At 40.5% G+C, this 19,588-nt stretch overlaps 1 long non-coding RNA gene across 1 annotated transcript; it reads right to left on the bottom strand.

Moving 5' to 3' along the window:
* Positions 1–332: 332 nt before the first annotated feature.
* Positions 333–18,343, bottom strand: LOC118670503. Its single transcript, XR_004972358.1, has 3 exons — positions 18,208–18,343; positions 13,428–13,550; positions 333–489 (listed from the first exon to the last, which is right to left on the bottom strand). It is a non-coding gene; the product is annotated as an uncharacterized LOC118670503 (long non-coding RNA).
* Between the last annotated feature and the right edge of the window lie 1,245 nt (positions 18,344–19,588).

Below are 19,588 nucleotides of genomic sequence, written 5' to 3'. Positions count from 1 at the left end.
AAAAAATGTTGATTTGGATAAACAAAAAGCAGTTAGCCAGTGAGCTGGTGCTAGCATTTCAGAGGCAATAATATGTGAAAAAGTGAAAAAGGCTTTATTCTGGCCTCCTGAAAGACACTCTAGAAAGTGATTCATTTAAGGCTAGTAGGGGATGGTTCGATAAATTTAAGAAAAGAAGTGGCATTTATAGTGTAGGGAGGCATGGGGAGGCTGTGTATAAGAAATGTTACAACAGGAAATCATTTGGGGGGTATGGAACAGATTAATTCAATTTACCTTATTTCTAATGGGAAACATTGACTCGGTTTTTTTTTTTTTAAATCACTTCTCCAACAGCCTTCCAGAATGAATTAAGTGCAAGGACCAAGGTTCCACTGTATTTATTCTTCTGTATATACTTTTCCATTTTGTTTCTCAACTGGTGCCATTCTTCATAGGACAGTTGTATTTTTTTTCTCATTTCAATTTTGCCTTTCAGCGATCAGGTTCCTTAAGATTAAAAGAATATAGATTTTGTTATAAGGGATGAAATATAGTTCGGAATTTTAAAATAAGTACAGGCTGGCCATGTTCTCTAAAATATTTACACCTGTTGCACTGATGAATTATCTGACTTCTAGCAAATCAATTATAATTTATTCTGTTTATTAAAAATGGCTTAACCAGGAATAAAAACATTTTAACACATTGAATCCAAGATGAACCTGTTCCCTCACATAGTCTAGGTGTTAACTTCTCAGAAAAGCAATTACTGGCAACTCCTCAGGGGTTCATTTGCAATGTCACTTTTTCCTTTGCTATTCTTTGTCTTGTGATACTTTTGCTTAACTTTGGATTTCTTTGGCATTGACAGCTGAAGAAAACCACCCTAATTAAAAGTGTGCCTTTTGAGTGAAATATCCCATCTTTTGTGTTTCACTGAGCCTTTTAATTGAAAAAAAAAAAAAAAGGTCAATGTTTTGAAATGGTGTGCTTTGTTTCTGTGTTTTTAGTATTGGCTTTAGTTTGTGATTGTACATACCATGGCTGTAGTAAATAATCCGGCTTTATAAATTTGTATTAGCATCGTCATAAAGTTACAAAATGCGACTGCTACCCTCATATCATTTTACCTTTTTAAATCCTTCTACCATTTAGGGTTTGTGTGGCAGGTAGAGTGGCAGAGACCAAGTTGTTTTGACTTTCCTTACAAACCAGGCCTTGAATGTGACACAGGGCTTCTTAGGGATTTAAAATTTGCCACTTGGGTTCAATTGCTTCTCCATTTATGTTTACTCTGAAGCTAAAGAGTGTGTGTGGGGGGGGGTGGCGGGGGGGCGGGGGGGCGGGAACCACACATACATTTAAGAAATGTTAATAAGCATCTACAAATTTTCTCACCCCAAGAGCAGAAAGAGCACTGCTGACTTACTCTCCTCCTCCTTCTCCTCTTCCTCCTCCTCTTCATTAGCTCATTAGCATATTCGGTTTATAAATTATTCATAAAAGAAGACTGTTTCATAGAACAAGAATCAGAGAGGGATCAATATCGTGGGGAGGAGTGGGAAGTAAGAACAAATAAAGCGACCTGCGGGCTATAGAGGCCACAGTTTGTAAAATATTCAGCCTCCAGACAGCTTTTTGGAAGTGGGGAGCAGTCTAGTTATAAGGATCTGAAAGCCAGAAGATTGCTTTTTTAACCGTGAAAATCTGTATTGTTCCACCTGGTTCGGGTATATTTTTACTTAAACAGGCCAGCATTTATTTTCAGGAGAGAAAGTGATGTATTGCAGCTCCACGCTTCCATATGTGCGCTCCTGTGCCCAGGCGCAAGCCAGTTGACTGCAAAAGGAGAATGTGACCAACACTCCAGCCCCACTATTCACCCTCCGGCAGAACTCGAGGCCCTTTGCCAAGGTTCTGGCAGTTTTAAGACTCTTTCCTGGCAGCCATTGGCTTTGAGAGGCCATATGACTCTGCTTCTGTCCGTCTGGAGTTTGTTCTGAATTTCTTAAGGGCTTGCTTCTGAGCAGCATCTCAGCTGCAGCAGGAGCCCTGGGATTCAGTGGAGCCATGTTCGCCAGGAACTTTGGATCCCCGAGCGGCCCCAGGCTCCTGCCAGCAGCTTGCTTCTGGGCTTCAAAGAAGGGCTTGGCTGGAGTACCCAGGATGCTTTGCAGCGGCTGCCACAGCCCCTCTTTTGAAGCACCATGGTAGCCAACAGAGAGGATTCTGTGTTACGTACAGTATGACCCTGGAGGTGCCAGCCAGCTGCTGTGACTCAGCTAAAAACAGGGAACTCGCTGTAAGAGAGAGGGCGTACAGGGGAGAGAGGACCGAGGGGGAGGGAAGCGAGGGAAAGCAGCAGGACTTTATGATGCCCAGAGTGTGTCAAAGGGCTCAAAACACATTTCTGAAAGAGCTTTCTTGATGGGCCAAAGGAAGCCCATCTCTGGGAGTCTGAAATCTGCTTGGCCTACATAATGTTTAATGGCCTTCCCAGCTAATGAAAACAAGCAGCAGAAGGATTAGGGGAAACCAGAAAAGAGAGGTCTCGCCTCTTACCGGCTCCCAGGTGCCCTGAGGAAATGTGTACTAATTGGCCCCCAGATTTTTGTTTGCGATCAAACACATTGATGTAAAGAAACAGAATCACTAGAACCACTTAGTGTATGATTTTGTTGTTGGCTTTTTCCTGTGGTGTCTTTATAACAGGAGGGATTATTGTCTGAATACACGTGGAATTAATAATCTCAGAAGCAACTCTGAATCAACATTGTCAAGACAATAACAATATGGGGAGGATTTATGAAACACTCTATTATGCCGCTGTCCTTGGCTCTGGACAGTTTTTTGAAGGAAAAATCAGTTCTCAGCTACAAATAGATCTTTGTGAAGCATTTGCTAGGGTGTAATGCTCAGTTCAACGATAGAAATTTATGAACAAATAGAACATAAGATACAAAAGGCACGTTGCCTAATGTAAACAAAGGTGAGCTTTGGCAAAGTGCTGGAGAGCAGATATCACAGGAAGAGAGTAACAGAAAGATTTGGTTAAATCAATATTTTGAGGCAAAGACCAAGGTACTCTCCCCTTACCATCCTCTCTGAAGAAGGTGTCCCTGAGGTGATGCAATGATCTGTCTGCTTAGAGAAGAAAATCTAGTTTGTGTCTTTTATCCACCGGACTTGAAGTAATGGGTGAGAAAGAAGCTTAGGGTTAAGATCACTAGAATGATCAAGTTTGCTCATGACAAGCAAAGAGAGTACAGCCCATCAGCTCAGACCTGGGCGTGTCCCATCCTGGCAGAGGTTCTAAGGTGATAAAACCTTGTGCAAGTGGTGACAGCTATCCTCTGGGGGGGAATAAATAAATAAACTCAGTCTCCAGAATTTCCCCAACAATCTTTTTTTCTGGTTTGTTCAGCTGTCACGAAACATGTCAAATTGATCAGCAAAGGAGGAGAGGCTCACCCTCAGGAGCTCATACCAGGTCCAAGGCTTGGCTTTGCTATTTTACTTTTTGTTTTGCCTGTCAAGGCTGCTGGATAAGTAAGCAGGCGGGTTTCATTAAGGAAGAGTCATTTTACTCTGAGATCCAGTTCACACATAGGCTTACTCAAACTGGATCCTCAAAAGAAACTTAATGGGATTTCTCATTATTTTTGTGGTGGAATATGTATTCTCTTTTTAAAAATGATTTTTTTATTAAATTTTTTTTGAGAGAGAAATATCTATGTGAGAGCAAAACATCAATCCACTGCCTCCTGCACGCCCCCTACTGGGCATCGAGCCTGAAACCTGAGCATGTGCCCTGAAGGGGAATTGAACCAGCAATCTTTAAGTGCATGGGATGATGTCCAACCAACTTAACCACGCTGGCCAGCGTGGAGTACATATTCTTGATAAGGGCATATGCAAAGATAAGGAAAAAAGAAGTGTATATTTTCTTTCTCATAGGGGTTCTCTTTTGAAATTCTGTTTCCACATAAGAAGGAATTGGCATCTTCTTAATGGGCATTCTGGTGAGGGCTTAAACTGAGATTAATAGAGGACAGGTTAGACGTAAGGAGGGAGGCCTCATGTTCTTGCTTAACCCTAAAAGGTTATGAATAGCTTCGGCAGGAAAAAGATATGAAAAGAAAGATATGAGCAGAATATCAGAGAGGGAAGAGCATAAACAGTAGAATTAGGAATTCCTCTACTTCAATGAGTAAAAGAAAGCTTCAGGTGACATCATCCCAAATGCCCACCATATTGCCATTGAAATAAAAAAGCCAAGAGAAGAAACAAAAATGAGGATGAAAGGCTGAACAATCTGGCTAAAAACCTGATCCCCCTGGTTTAGAAGGGGTGGATCAATTGGCTAGATTTTAAGACTTATTCATACGTTTTATGTGACTGATTAGTTCCAAGTCCCATTTGACCCCACAGTAGTCCTTGTCTGGTTTGGGGTATCCTGTGTATGGTTTCGTAGGCAACTGCCACTCCCAGTAATTCACTTGGAAATGTTAGGACCTTGTACTGGGTTGAATGGTAGACTCTCAAAAGATCTGTCCATTCACAACCTGTGAACATGACCTTATTTAGGTAAAGGTCTTTGCAGTTATAATTGTGCAGGACACTGAGAAGTGAAATCCTGGGTGAGAATGGGCCCTATAGCTAATGACAGGTGTCCCTATGAGAGAGGAAAAGGGGAGAAGACACACAGAGGTGGACGCCATGGAAAGACAGGCAGAAATTGGACTGTATGCAATTGTAGGCCAAGGACTGCCAGCAACGACGTAAGCTAGGAGAGAGGCGGAAACAGATTCTCCCCAGAGCTTGTGCCTTGATTTCAGACTTCTGGTCACCAGAACTGTGAGAGAGTGCACAGCTTTTGTTTCAAGTCACCCAGTTTGTGGTGCTTCGTTGTGGCAGCCCTAGGAAACTAAGGCAGACCCTTTTCAAAGCCAGCATGGCAGTACTGGCTGTGCTAAAGTTTAGGCAGAGCAGGAAAAAACAAACTGGATTTATTTTAGCTGAACTATAATACATGCTGATGTGAATTCCTCCAGAAATTGTAAATGGATTAGAAAATCAACTCAAGTCATAGGTCAGTTGAGACTTACTATGTGCCAAGCACCCTGCTAGGAGTTCGGTCAATACAGCAGCTCCCCTGCCCTTGGGATGCTCAGCTACGCCAGCTCAGCAGAGAAAGTTTTCAGACATCAGCAAAACATCTGGGGGCATGGAAATTCATCTTTGGGGGATGGTAGCAAGTTGGGAATTACAAATTCTGCTTTTCAACATCAACAATCCCAATCCCAATCTTCTTCTTATGCTTCTATCCTGAGCACCTCGCATAGTGTCTAGAGCATTCTGGGCAGTATATTAATTGGATAAGTGCATAAATGCATGCAATTTCTCTTGCCCAGAAGGTAAGGGCGCAGATAAGATATCAACAGCACATGGGAAACAGTAGGTGGGGTTCGTCAATGCCACAGAATGTGGAGGGGGTTTTGCAGTCAGCACCAGAGTCCCTCTTTGTGGGTCTCTTGATTGGAACTGTTTTTGAGGTTGTGGCTTCTCAATTGCTCTGTCAATACTTCGTCCCTTTGACTCGCACTCAGTGAATTGTGTTCTAAAGAAACACCTGCTCTGAGGTGCCATGCTGTTTCCAATGTGCAATTTGGGAAAGACCCACAGGCACGCTGCGGGAGGCACCACTAGAGGCTCCGCGTCTGGGAAGTCTGCTCTTTTCCCAGCCAGCACTGCTGTGGGTTTTGCCTGCTGGCTTACATGAATTGGCAGTTACATTTCTTAATTTAGACACTAGCAGTATGGAGATATATATATATATATTATATATATATATATATATATATATATAATATATATATATATTATATATATATATATATATATATATATAATTTCTCTCTGAGGAGAGCAGTGTTTTCCATTGCACAAATACAGATTGCCAGCAGCTCGTATGCACACAGAGCAACACACAGCCCACAGATGTATCATTTCGTGGCATAATGCTGGACACTGGGAGCTCAAGATCTTTCTTGTGATTGACTTGGACTATTCCTTTGCTTGTTGTTTGTTTATTAATATGATTAGGAACCGGGATGTTTAAGTAATAATAGCTATTCTCATTCCAGAGGAGGGGAGGTAAACTTCTTTACGGTGTTTCCAATGTTTGAGGAGATATCACTTCATCAGAATTCCCAATCTGTATAGCAAATAATGTAGCTGGTCATACAGCTGTGCTACAGGCCAGGTATTGTGCTAAGCATTTTGTGAATACTTAATATCTATAACAACATTATGAGATCAGTGATAGGATCAATCTCACATTAACAGATGGGAGACCAGAAACAGAAAGAGGCTGATAGAATAGCTTCACCTTCCCTGCAGTTTCAGTTACCTGCGGTCAACTGTGGTCTGAAAATAGTAAATGAAAAAGTCTAGAAATAAACACTTCATACGTCTTAACGCATGTGCTGTTCTGAATAGCACTGTGAAATCTCAAGCTGTCCTGCTTTATCCCACCTGGGATGTGAATCATCCCTTTGTCCAGTGTATTCATGCTGTATGCTGTTCCTACCCTTTAGTCACTGAGTAGCCATCTGGTTTATCAAATCACTGTTGTGGTTGCATAATGCTTGAGTTTAAAAAACTCTTATTTTACTTAATAATGGCCCTAACGTGCAAGAATAGTGATGCTGATAATTTGGATATGCCAGCAAGGAGCCATAGACTGCTTCCTTTAAGTGAAAAGTATATGCATGTATAATAAAAAAACATAGCATATATAGGGTTTATAACTTTCCATGGTTTCAGTCATCCATTGGGGGTCTTGGAACATATTCCCTGCAGATAAGGGGGGACTACTGTACTTCCCAAATTCACCTAGTGGCTCAGGTTGGTTTTCCTAGAAGCAAAGCCATAATTAGTCATTTATTTGGGGTAAGACTGGGGCCTCAGCTCAAGTCCACCTTTACTCTGATCCCACAGGGAGACTGAAGCACAAAGTGCACTGTAGATTTGGTCTCACCTTGAAGGAAGGGGTAGAGGATGGTCTTTTGTGGCAGGCTCTCAGTCAATCTTCAGCTTCTGGAAAGATCTTTTCATTTTTGCCAAGGGCAATTCTCTGAAGCATGGGAGAGTTGTACCTTCCAGCAGCCAATACTGACAGCAGGTGAGGTGAGTGCAAAGGCAAGGTGAAGGGACTCTTGGAGGGGCGCTCACAGCATCCACTACCAGTAGAACCTGGCTTCAAATCCTATGCGACTCAAAAACCCAAGCTCTTAATACTGTGCTATATTATGAACGTGAAATTTCTTAACATGATTAAGAAGTGCCATGTTTTTATCAGTGCCTGGATTCCAAGGAGTGTACAGTCCTCCACTGTCACTCCCAAAGCAGGTGTGGATAAAATCTCAAACATTTTTCTCCCACAGTTCAAATAACTTGACCTCAGAGGCCCCTGGAGGTGCTGCAGAATCTAGGGCCCACTCAGGGCCCCAACACTACTTGCTTCCGCTCCAGTTCACTCACAGCTTGTGCCTCCCACTTGCCTTTGGCCCCCAAGTTCATGATGAAGAACAGAGCCTGGGCAAGGGCTGCATTTGGGCATGTGTATCCCCGAGCCTCGCAACCAGCAACAAACAAGAAAGAGTAAGAAGAGAGAAAAACTTGTTAACACCATACTGTCTCTAAACAAGCAATCCCAGATGGCACCCTTCATGCCTTCTGCCTCTGACAAGAAAAGCTGAGTGGGGAAAGTAAGCAGCAGCTGGCAAGCCGTACCCAGCATGAAGAGCAACAGGAAGAACAGACACCAGCTCTGCGTTCTGCCCTCAGCCATGGCTCAGTACCCAACCCGGAGGCCCGCCCGCCTGCGCGCACCTTTGGCTGTGCACTCTTTTGTGGAAGCAACAAATCGTGGAATGTTACAGACCGAAGGGTTTTTCTTTCTAGTTCAGTGCTTAGTTTTCTGATGGAGACCGAGGCATGAAGCAGGAAGGTGATTTATTTAAGGACATTTTGCTACCAAAAAGACAGAGAAGGAATGAAATTCACAAGCTCCTGACTCCTGGTCACTGTTTTCCCCAGAACCCAACTTTAAGCATGTGAACATACATTTTTCTAATATACATATATGTACATGTTATTATATTCAACTATACATATTCTAATATACATGTTATTCTATGATTCTGAGACTATAAGGCAAATTTGATCACTGTCTCTAAAACTGAGTCCTGGCTCAATTACTGCATAGTGCGTGTCCTTATTCAAAGACACACATCTATGAAGCTCTATTCCCTACACTTCAGTCTCCCCATTGACAAACTGAAGATAATAATTGCGCTGTGGAAGTTTGGGAAGCGTTGGACAAGATAGTCCTCGTTCAGAGCTTAGCACAATACCTGACACACAATGGACATTCAATGGAGTTAACACTCGCTATCAATTGTCTATTGACTTGGGTAAAAAATCTAAATACCTTCTCTGTGCCAGGCACTGTGATAACTGGATCATCAATTGCTCTGGCGATCCAAACATCAACACAACATGGCATCCTTCCTTAAAACTCAGTTCAGTTACAGTGGGGCCTTGACTTACGAGTTTAATTCGTTCCGTGATGGAGCTCGTAACTCAGATTACTCGTATATCAAATCTTAAAGTGAACGAGTGAGACACGTGATGCTGGGCTGATGTTGTTGGCGTTCACTGTGACGTTCGCTGCGCCAACTAGCGGTGGGGTATCTGAAGCTGGCTCGTAACCCGAATTTTAGCTGGCAACTCAAAGCAAAGAATCGGCTGAGAGACGGCTCGTATCTCAGAAAACTCGTTAGTCGGGACACTCGTAAGTCAAGGCCCCGCTGTATTTTAAAATGCCATCTTGGAATTAAGCATAGCTCATGATACTTAAATATTTTAATATGGACATTGTTTATGTAACATGCAATAGGGCACGGATTTTAACAGGCCACTTGCAAAACACAAGTCAGCAACAGCGTTCATGCGTAAGAGCGTGATGTTGTGATGAGCCCATAGTTACGTTATAAAACGATACAGGAGGAGCACCCTAATGTTGCCACTGGACAGAGACCCATTTATTATATCCAAATTAACCAGGCATCTAGGCCAGCTCCTATTTTCACAATGCGATCAATGTGACATACTCAGAGACAGTGCTGAAATGATGGAAGAATTTCAATGAAAACCCTCTGAGCAAAGGTCAAAGGCAATGGTGTGGCTCTTCATACAAATGAGAAACCCAACTGGATTTGACTTTTTCCCCTTCCCTGCAGTTTCAGAAGATGGCTGAGTACTGCATCTCAGCTAACAGGCATTGAAGTCAGACAAAGGAAGAATTTCTGATAGTCAAATTCCAGAAAGCAAAGGTTAGGAAGTCATAGATGACATAAATGTGTCCTTTGAAAATGTGAAAATGTAGCAATTCTTTAAAAAGAGCTTATGATAATGGCATGGAAATGAGTCAAAATATGCAAATTAAATTCACTTGAAATATATGTCTTTAAAAATTAGGTGATAAATTGCTTTGTCAAATGCTTTTTGTGTGTGATTTACCGCCCATAAACCCCCATATTTAAATTCTAGTTCAAGATGATTTTCTTAAACTCAAATGAATTTTGAGAAGTGACTGGGAAGGTCAGAGGCAAGGCATTCCTCAAAACATGAGAAGGTATGACAGTATTTTTAGTTTGTATGGGAAAAAAAAGAGTAATGGGGGTAATGTAGTGAAAGTGGAGGTACAGCAATATAGTAGCATAAGAATCTTAGTAAATTAGATGGAAAGAAATGAAGCACTTTTATACTATAATGAGCTTAATATGAGATGTTTCCTAAGAGCAGGGAGCTCTCCTATCCTAGTCTTAGTAATTAACACAGCTTGTTGAAGGAATAAGTGCATATTTTCCTGAAACCCTGATGCACACTTTCATTGTAATTTGTCCTTAGAGATAAGCCTTAACTCTTCCAGGTACTAGAAGATGACAATGCATTTTGAGTGAGATTCTGTTCTCTTAAAACCTGTAAGTTAGAACTTACAACATCTGATCATGCCTAAGAAGAGCTATACCCAGGCCTAGAACAGCAGTGAATAAGAGAAAGTAGGATGCAGCGAAAGATGGCGAGAACTAAGGCTAAGACTGCTACTGGGGAGAAAGAAGTTCAGAAAGTCAAAGTTATAAGTTAACCTGCCCAAGTCTAGGAAAACACAAGATCCCAAGGCTGAAAGACAGCAGAGAATGAAAAAGTGCCCCTCTAGGCAGAGATGGTATGGCATCAAAATCACCCATTAAATTGTATACATTAAATATATGCAGGCTTTTGTATATGAGTTATACCTCAGTTATACATCAGTTATGCTATTTTAAAAAGTGAATGGACGCCATAGCTGGTTTGGCTCAGTGGATAGAGTATCAGCCTACAGACCGAAAGGTCCCGTGTTCGATTCCCAGTCAAGGGCACATGCCTAGGTTGCGGGCTCGATCCCTGGTGTGGGGCATGCAGGAGGCAGCCAATCAATGATCCTCTCTCATCATTGATCTTTCTCTACTTCTCTCCCTCTCCCTTCCTCTTTGGAATCACTAAAAAACATGTTTAAAAAAGCAATGAATGAAAGTTAGGTGCCCAGTCAAGAAAATGGGTGAGGACTCATAGCTCCTGACACAAAGCAGCCTTAAACCTAGCAAAGGCCTGACTCAGACAGGAAGCCATTTGATATTCCTGCTGCAGCAAGCATGAATGATGATGAAAGGAGGGAATAGTACAGGGCCCAGGGCCTCAAAGTCTGCTAAAATATGGCAACTCCCTTCTCTGGGCTGCTTCTGAACCCACATATTGAAAACTATTGTGGAACCACAGTCAGTATAGCCTACCATGCTCCTAGCAAATTGATATACATTTTTCAAACTACCTGTAAATCCCCAGAACATTGATAATTCCCTGCCACTCATTTGAAGTCAAAGTGACCAATGCAGATGTTCCCAGTGCCTCTCTTCTTTCCTCTCATTGATGTATTTCTCTGTACAATGAGCTTTGGAATGAAGGAAATGGATTGTTTCCCGCATGATTTCTCTGTTTGCTTAAGTAGTGATAACACATCTTTGGTTTTTGTCAATGAACTTTCAGAGGTCTTAGCATACTATGAGTTCAAAATGTCAGTCAAAGGAACTACTTACAAACATATTTTCTCACCCATTTGAACCATTGGCTAAAATACCTAAAAACAGTGGGACAGCCACTGTTTGAGCATTGACCCACGAACCAGGAGGTCACAGTTCCATTCATAGTAAGGGTACATGCCCAGGTTGTGTGCTCAGTCCTGGCTGGGGGGCATGCAGGAGGCAGCTGATCAGTGATTCTCTCTCATCATTGATGTTTCTATCTCCCTCTCCCTCTCCCTTCCTCTCTGAACTCAATAAAAATATATTTAAAAAATAAAACAAAATGAAAACAATGGAACAAGGGGATGGAGTATACAATAGATGCTCAACAGGTATTTCAAAGAGTGTAAATAAGAGAGATGCTCCAGACAGCCAAACCAATTGTTTGTCCCATGTAAGGGCTCATTTCTTTTTACAAAATTTTATAATTGTATTTCAGAGGAGATTCATCTGCAGTTTCTCCTAGAATTCCTCCAAGAAAAAAGCAATTCATTTTACCTTGTTCCATGTGTTGTTAGAAAGTTCTTATGACCAGAGGAAATGTGACTCCCTAGGCCTTATCATCTTTGATGCTAATTCTACCTTCTATAAGAACACTTTGATATATGTAAATCTTTAAAATATTGGGAGACATTTTCCCAATCAGACAAAGACAAATCCCCAACTCTGATTTATTTTTCCTCTGTGTTATTAAACTCAAATCTGCATGTCTTGTTTTCATGTCACTCAGCATTCCAGATATTCCCTTTGAGTAGATTCGGTTTGTCAGCATCCTTCTGAAAATGTGCCACCCGCACAGAAACTCCATGTTCCAGGCCTGTCCTAATCCATGCAGGGAATTTCGGGCACTTTCCTTCTGTCATTGATGCAACATGGGATTGCATTAATTCGTCTGGCTGTGAAGTACACTCCTGACTCACTGAGTTGCCAATTAAGCTAAGTCTTGAGGGGTTTTGTTCTATTTTGTTAGCTGTTTATTGATTGATTTGAAAGAGAGGTAGGTAGGGGGAGAGAAAAAGGGGGAAGGGTGGGAGAGAGAGAGAGAGAGAGAGAGAGAGAGAGAGAGAGAGAGAGAGAGATTTATTGTTGCACTTATGCATTCATTGGTTGTTTCTTGTATGTGCCCTGACCTGGGATAGAATCTGCAACCTTGGCATATGGGTACAGTGCTCTAACCAACTGAGCTACCTACCCAGGGCCAAGTATTTTTAAAATATATATGCTTCTAAGCAACTACATCTGCTCTAGTTAATTGTTTTAAACAAATATTCAATGAATAAATACAAAAAAGCAAGTATATATACCTTTTTTACTGATAGTAGCTTAACCATTAGATGATAATCCAGTAGAAATAAAATAGAAGAATATTATTTTTACAGAAGAATATTATTTTTGTTGGAAAATATAAGTCTAGACTAATATTGACTTTCAAGTTTATTAAAGAAATTATCCAGTCACGTTTAATTGTTACATCTGTAGTGGCTCTGACTTTTAATTTATACCTGACCTCATTTAGGTAATTATTTTAGAAAAATCACTAGTAACATAATGTCATTCAGACCACAAAATATCTTTACCAGTTAAATTCCTCATTTGCTGAATGGTTTCAAGAGTTTTTAAACACCATTGAGAATATAGGTCATTAGAAATTTGGTTGTCAGCCTTGAGTACCATATAAAATTTGAATCAAATTAGTATAAGGCAAGTGATTTAAAAGTGATTTGAAATTTTCTGATATGTTTTTGCTTAAATTCAGATTGCTTGTTTTGCTTTAAAAAATAATTTTCTTATCTTGAATTTGGAAGCAAATTTCTTGACAGATTAGAGTCAGGAAATCAGCACCTTACGTTGTTCTTATATAATATTACTTTTCCTATTTTAGCTCAAAAGACAGTTGAGAAATCAAGATGCAATCTACTTTATTATTCATAGGTTAAATGAAATGTATTTTAAAATAAAGCTTGACTAAAAATACCAAGTCCTTACCCCTGTGATTACTTGAGAGAAACCTACAGAGCTCTGAGCACATTTCACAGGATAAATATCTGAATCCAGAGGGTAAAAAAGAGCCATACAGAGAAGAAAGAGCATGGGACAGATTCTCACAACTGAACATGACAACACTCTATGTCTTTTTCTTAACGCCTCCACACCAAGGGTTGTATGCAAAATAATTCCTTTGGTTAACCTGGATAGCAGAGATTTAGAAACCCCAGATGTCTCTTTGTCCCCTGGCCACAAAGTAAGACAACTCACCTCTGTTCCCTGAAGAGGAATAATTTTGTACGTTTCAACTAGAAGCCATCCCTGCCTTTGAGCTCTCTCAGTCAGGTATAGACAACCAAGGGGATGGATCCTCAGGTGAACACCCTTCTGTGGCTACAAGAAACATTTTAGAATGACATCATTGTAGGAGCACGTGTTAATAAATACATTCGTATCCTTACGTACGTGCAAGCCAGTGCACTCATATCTACACACACAGATAATTATATATCTCTAGGTTTAATTGGACAAAATGGGTCTATTGTGTGAGAACAAGCCATAGGAAATCTACCTGACAGTTACAAGTATCAGGGACGGCCTAGCGCGACATAATGAATCACTGTTGTTGAACGAAATAGCACAGACCAGCTATTATTTCCTAGATGAAGGTGAGGTTATTCTGGCTCTTTTGGTGATTGTAAATAAATCTTTTGCAATGTCCTGGAACCCAATCAGCCAACAAGAGAAAGAACAGTTGTGAAGCTTCTAAGCTGTCTGACCACAGCCTGCGCTGAGGTGGGAAAATACTCTCCTTGAAAGTCATCTTCCTCACACCTTCCGCATTTACAGGTTTTGGATCCAAAGTGTCGCACCGCCCCTACCCACTACGGTCCCCCTTATAAATGGAACAGAAGTGTTGTCCTCTTTACTGGGAAAGGTTCTCTGAAGTGTTCAAGTTTTCCTTTCATTGGATTGCAAGCAACAGTTTCATCTGGTGCCAACCGGCAGAAGCAGTGTGATCCTGGCTCTAACAGGAAAAGGTGGTGGGCCAAGTGGTACACAGCCCCGGGGACAGGAGAATGCTGCAATCAGTGTTGGAACCACCGCATCTGATGTACGGGCAAGGAATGCGGAGAATGCTGCTGAGCCCAGCCACACAGCCAGGCTTGTCTCGGTGAAGTCCTTTGTAGTAAAAGACAAGGTAGATGCTGGCTGTCCCTGGCTCAGGATTTGCATGGAGAAGTTTCTGTGTCCATGTGACTCCCTTTAATTTGTGAATCTAAGGATCTGAACAATATGGGGGGGAAAGCAGGCAGGAACAAAATGTCCAGACTAGTGTTTGCCATTAAAAAAAACACAAAAAAACAATTTAGAGCAACATTGGATGGAAAAATAACCCTATCTTTAAAAAAAAAGTTTAAATTTTCAAGCCCTTGTCAACTCACAAGTCTACTTCTAAACTCCACATGTCACTGCAAGGCTCAGAAATCCGTGGACAAACATATTCTGCTAATACCCCTCTGGCTAACGTGTATTGTATTCTGGACCTGTGCTGTCCAATACCATAGCCACCAGCCACATGCAGCTCTTTAAATTCAAATTAATTCAAAGTAAATAAATTCAGTTCCTTAGCCACACTAACCACAGTCAAGTGTTCCATAACTACATGAGGCTATGACTCTCACATTGGACAATACAGAATGTTTCCATCATGGCAGAAAATTCTACCAGAGAATACTATTCTAGAATATTCACAAGATTTGTGAGTTTCTCACAGATTTCCATGGGGAGGTATAAAAAGAGCAACACTATCATGGAGCCACCAGAAATGGTGCTCCACAGTTAATATTGTGTGGGAACCGTGATGCCCCATGAGAGAAAAATTCTCTTTAAAAAATACTCCATTCTCTGCCCTGGCTGGGTGGCTCAGGTAGTTGGATCATTGTCCCCATACACCAAAAAGTTATGGGTTTGATTCTTGGTCAGGGCACATCCGTAGGTTGCAGGTTCAATCCCTGGTAAGGGCACATATGGGAGACAGCCAACTGATGTTTCTCTCTCACATTGATGTTTCACTCTTTCCCCCTTCTTTACTCTCTAAAAATCAATGAAAACATATCCTGGGGTGAGGTTTAAAGAACAAAAGCAAAAGCAAAACCAAAAAACTCCATTCGCTATCCCCTTCTGAGAAAATAGTAATGCCCGTGAAAGCTTCTGAGATGCCCCATACTAGAGAAACTTGCTTGTCATTGATTGACCCAAGTAATTCCAACATAATTTGAACACATACCTTCTACTTACAAGACATCTATTAACTTTCTACAGAATTCTGGTTCCATCAAGGATTTTGCCATGGAAGGAGCTCAAGCCAAGACTCTATATCGCTTGCCCATCTACAATCCAGCAGACAATTAGGACAGTTCCAAACTAGAGTAAATTTACTAGGGCCTGCCTGGGTCAGAATTTATGCTTCATGAATTTAGGGATATCAAGTTGGCAGGGGAGCTCAGCAATGAATGTGAAGTAAGGTACTTCTCAAGTTTGATTCCTGAAAATATTGACCAAGTACATATTGCTCTGGAATCAAGACTGTCAGATAATCTATCGTGGCTTTATCTCCGATATTCCTATGCCATAGAGTTCTCATATTTCATAAAATTTGCTGAGCCATGCTTGTCAAGTGGGATTCCTAGCTGGATTTCTCTGTGTACATGAGTGCCAGCATTCTTAATCTACCCAGCTGACAGAGACTTAAAATTTCTTAAGAAAGAGAGAAACAATTTCTTAGCAAGTCATGTGTTCTCAGATTCCTGACCCAGCATCTGTGGGCTGGGGGGCAGAGGGTGTTGCTGAAGAGACTTGAAGCTGCTGCCACAGAAATGCTTCGGTTTATATATTTCAAGTAGCAGAACCAAAATTTTTTCTTTCTCCCCCCAAGTTTCTTTTCTTCAAACCTCTCCTCTTCTTTCTTCTCTTCCTTTCTTTTCTTTAATTTCCTTTCTATCCTTCTCCCATTGAGTTAGACAGCTCTGATGGAGTCATTGCATCTAAGGACTCTCATTGTCCATGGCAGCCTCCTTGAAGAGTATGTCAAAGGAAATAAGGAGCTGCCTAACATCTCCCCTCTGGAAAACATCAGCAGCTCCTCTTACAGTTGTACCCCTTGGAATGTATGCTGTGCAATCTGAATAGAGAATTATAAAGTGAAATTAACTCTATACAGATTTCTGTTGTTTTTGTTTTGTTTTGTCTTGTTTTCCTCTCTCTGTTATGTCTTCTCCCCTGAGAAATTTGGTCTTCTGAAGGTACTACAGCTATGAGTGTTAATACTAAAAAAAAAAAAAAGAGAGAGAGAGAAAAGGAAGAACATCTTTGCTGCTTACACTAATACCACTAACATGAGGATTCTTGTTTAGAATGGTGCTCTTCAAGCCTCAGACTAAAGGCTTATTCAAGATGACAGCAGTATTCAATTAATAATATATTTGAGCATTTTAACTTTAAAATATAGCATAGATTATACCTTCAAAGTAAGTGGTACATTATAAATGAAATATAAAGAACAAAGTAAACAAAACTGAAACACTCATAGACACAGAAAACAGACTGATGGTTGCCTGAGGGGAGGAGATTGAGGGACTGGGTGAAAAAGGTGAAGGGATTAAGAAATACAAATTGGTAGTTACAAAATATTCATGGGGATGTAAAGTACAGCACAGGGAATATAGTCAATAGCATAGTAATAACTCTGTATGGTGTCAGATAGGTACTGGAAATATTAGGAGGAATCCTTTGTAAAGTATATGATTGTCTAAACAATATACTTTACACCTAAACCTATTACAGAATAATATTGAATGTAAGCTGTAATTGAAAAATAAAATTTATTTTAAAAAGTAAGTGGTATACGGTAAAAGAAAGCTAAGTTAGAATGTTTATGCTTATTGGCTAAATTTCTCCAGTATTTATATTTGCGATACAAATTGTGAGATTAAAAGGGTAATAAGTTAACTATTTATAAGAAATTTTTATAACAATACAGAGTGCTTATACATTACCTATGGCTGTGAATCAGCCACAACCCAAGAGAAGATGTTTAAAAATATCCAATGTCTGCCAGTTTAAAGGAATCAAAGTTAGTAAATAAAATTCCAGCAAAAAAAGTATCATTTTGCACAATGTTATAATTAGGTCATTCCCCAGGTGTTTTAAAAAATACTAGACAAGTCTAAGTATATTCTGACCATATAGTTCCTGCATCATCACATTAGTGATTTATTCGGTGGCACTAATTCAACAGAGATTCTCTTCCATGATTTGCAAATTTTTGTACTTTGGCAATATAAATTGTGCTACAGCCTAACTGACTCACAGATTTTTATTCAGCTTTGAAGACATGACCTGGATAGATAGCTCTGTAATAAAAGCAAGCACAACAAAACTGTTTTTGCTGAGAAAAACCCTACGAGCCAGCAAATATAAAAGAAAGCTGGGAAAGTAAATATTGCGTTGGTGGTAATACAAAACGATGTGAGTAAAGGTCCTCCCAATAGACATTTTTGAGGCTCTCACGCATGACGGTGGGCTGGAGTGCTGTCTTTTATTCATTTAGTAACTAGAAGCAGAATGAGTTTGCTGGATTCCTTAATTAACTAATTTCAAAATAGCCTCAAATTACCCCATCTTTTTGCTTCCACAGATTGCACCAGCTTTTGTTGTTTTGGGTGACTCTAGGCATAGTTTTTCACAATACGAGCCCCTGGAGGAGTGTTCTTGTGAAAGCAGGTTTTCTACCGTCTCGGTGTACCTACATTTCCAGGGTCTATTGCCCCACTCTTGCCTCTGCTGCCCGTGAATCCTACCTCTCCCCTGACTTCAGATACCTTCCCTCGAACTTTATGTTCCAGCAAAGGAACAAAATGGAAAGGAAGCAAGAAATGAGTATTACATGCAATTTTTGTCCTTTGCTTCCTTAAGCTGAAAGTACACTTTAGTGATAAGAGGTTTCACCGTTTTAACTACAGCCACCTCTGTTTCTATCAATACTTACAGAACCACACACACTCAGCTCCAGTGATTCGTCCTGTAATAGCTTCGTTTAGATCAGCGGTTCTTAACCTGTGGGTCGCGACTCCTTTGGTGGTCGAAGACTCTTTCACAGGGTTCACCTAAGACCATCCTGCATATCAGATATTTACATTACGATTCATAACAGTAGCAACATTACAGTTATGAAGTAGCAACGAAAATAATTTTATGGTTGGGTCACAACATGAGGAACTGTATTTAAAGGGCCAGAAGGTTGAGAACCACTGGTTTAGATCATGGAACCTCCACTCACCCTTTCACAGTCATCAATCCGGCTCCACCTTTCACTTGCTCCTCAGTGTTCCTGTAAGAAAAGCCACAATGCATCAACCTGCAGCAAATAATTAGTACAATGTAAACATGTGTACCTGTGAAATTAGCCAAGAAGGAATAAAAGTAAGAGAAAACACATATCTTCCCAGCCTTGCTAATTTTTTACCCGTGGTCTATTTTCACTGGTGGGACTTTTCAGACGCTATTCTTCTGTTAATTCCAGATGAGGAATTAAAATTTAGGACAGCTAATTACTAAAAGGTCCTTGATGTACTGCCCCCAAAGACGTATTTATTGTTTACTGGCTACGTGTGTGTTTTACTTTGTTAACATGACTATACTTGCTTTCTTCACATATTATGACATTTGTTTGTCTTTCTCCAGATTGATTCTAAATTTATTCGTCTTTGTCTCCATCTTCTAAAAAAATACATGGTAGGCACTTATGTTAAATAAATATTAGTTTTCATTTCATTTTTCCCAGCAGAGGTGTGTGTGGATGGACGTGTGGCTGTACCTGTATGGTTCGGAATTCAGATGAATGATGATTTATTTTGAGCAAAGACATGCGCACAGACATTGCTCATGTATACTCAATTTTAACTAGGACATGGGAAAATATGGCAAAAGCAATGTGATGTTTCAACATTATGCATGTATGAAAATCAGCCTGATTTCGAGCTACCTGATTTCGAGAAGTTATGATGTATTTTTCTACTTTAAGACACAGCATACTTTGTCTCCAGATCAATTTTATTGGATCATGATTTTGATTTTGTTCCTCTTCTGGTTAGAAACCTCCACAGACTCCTCATTGCTTACATATTCAAATCTATATACTTTAGCGTTCTTTTCAGGCTTACATCTTTTCCACTCCATTTCCCATTATTCTGTCATTCCCTGACCTTGCTTACTCCACAACTCCAACTCTGCACCTCTGGTTCTGCAATAGCACACCCACCCTGGAATCATATGTTCCCATCTTTCCATGTCCAGATGCTACCTATCCTGCATGGCTGAGGTCAAATGCCATCACTCCCTTCTGGAAGATTTCTTGGTCATCCAATTTG

Source organism: Myotis myotis, unplaced genomic scaffold (assembly GCF_014108235.1).
Source record: "Myotis myotis isolate mMyoMyo1 unplaced genomic scaffold, mMyoMyo1.p scaffold_m19_p_16, whole genome shotgun sequence".
NCBI lineage: Eukaryota > Metazoa > Chordata > Mammalia > Chiroptera > Vespertilionidae > Myotis > Myotis myotis.
The sequence above is the reverse complement of the archived record's forward strand: the minus strand, read 5'-3'. Positions and strand labels throughout refer to the sequence as shown.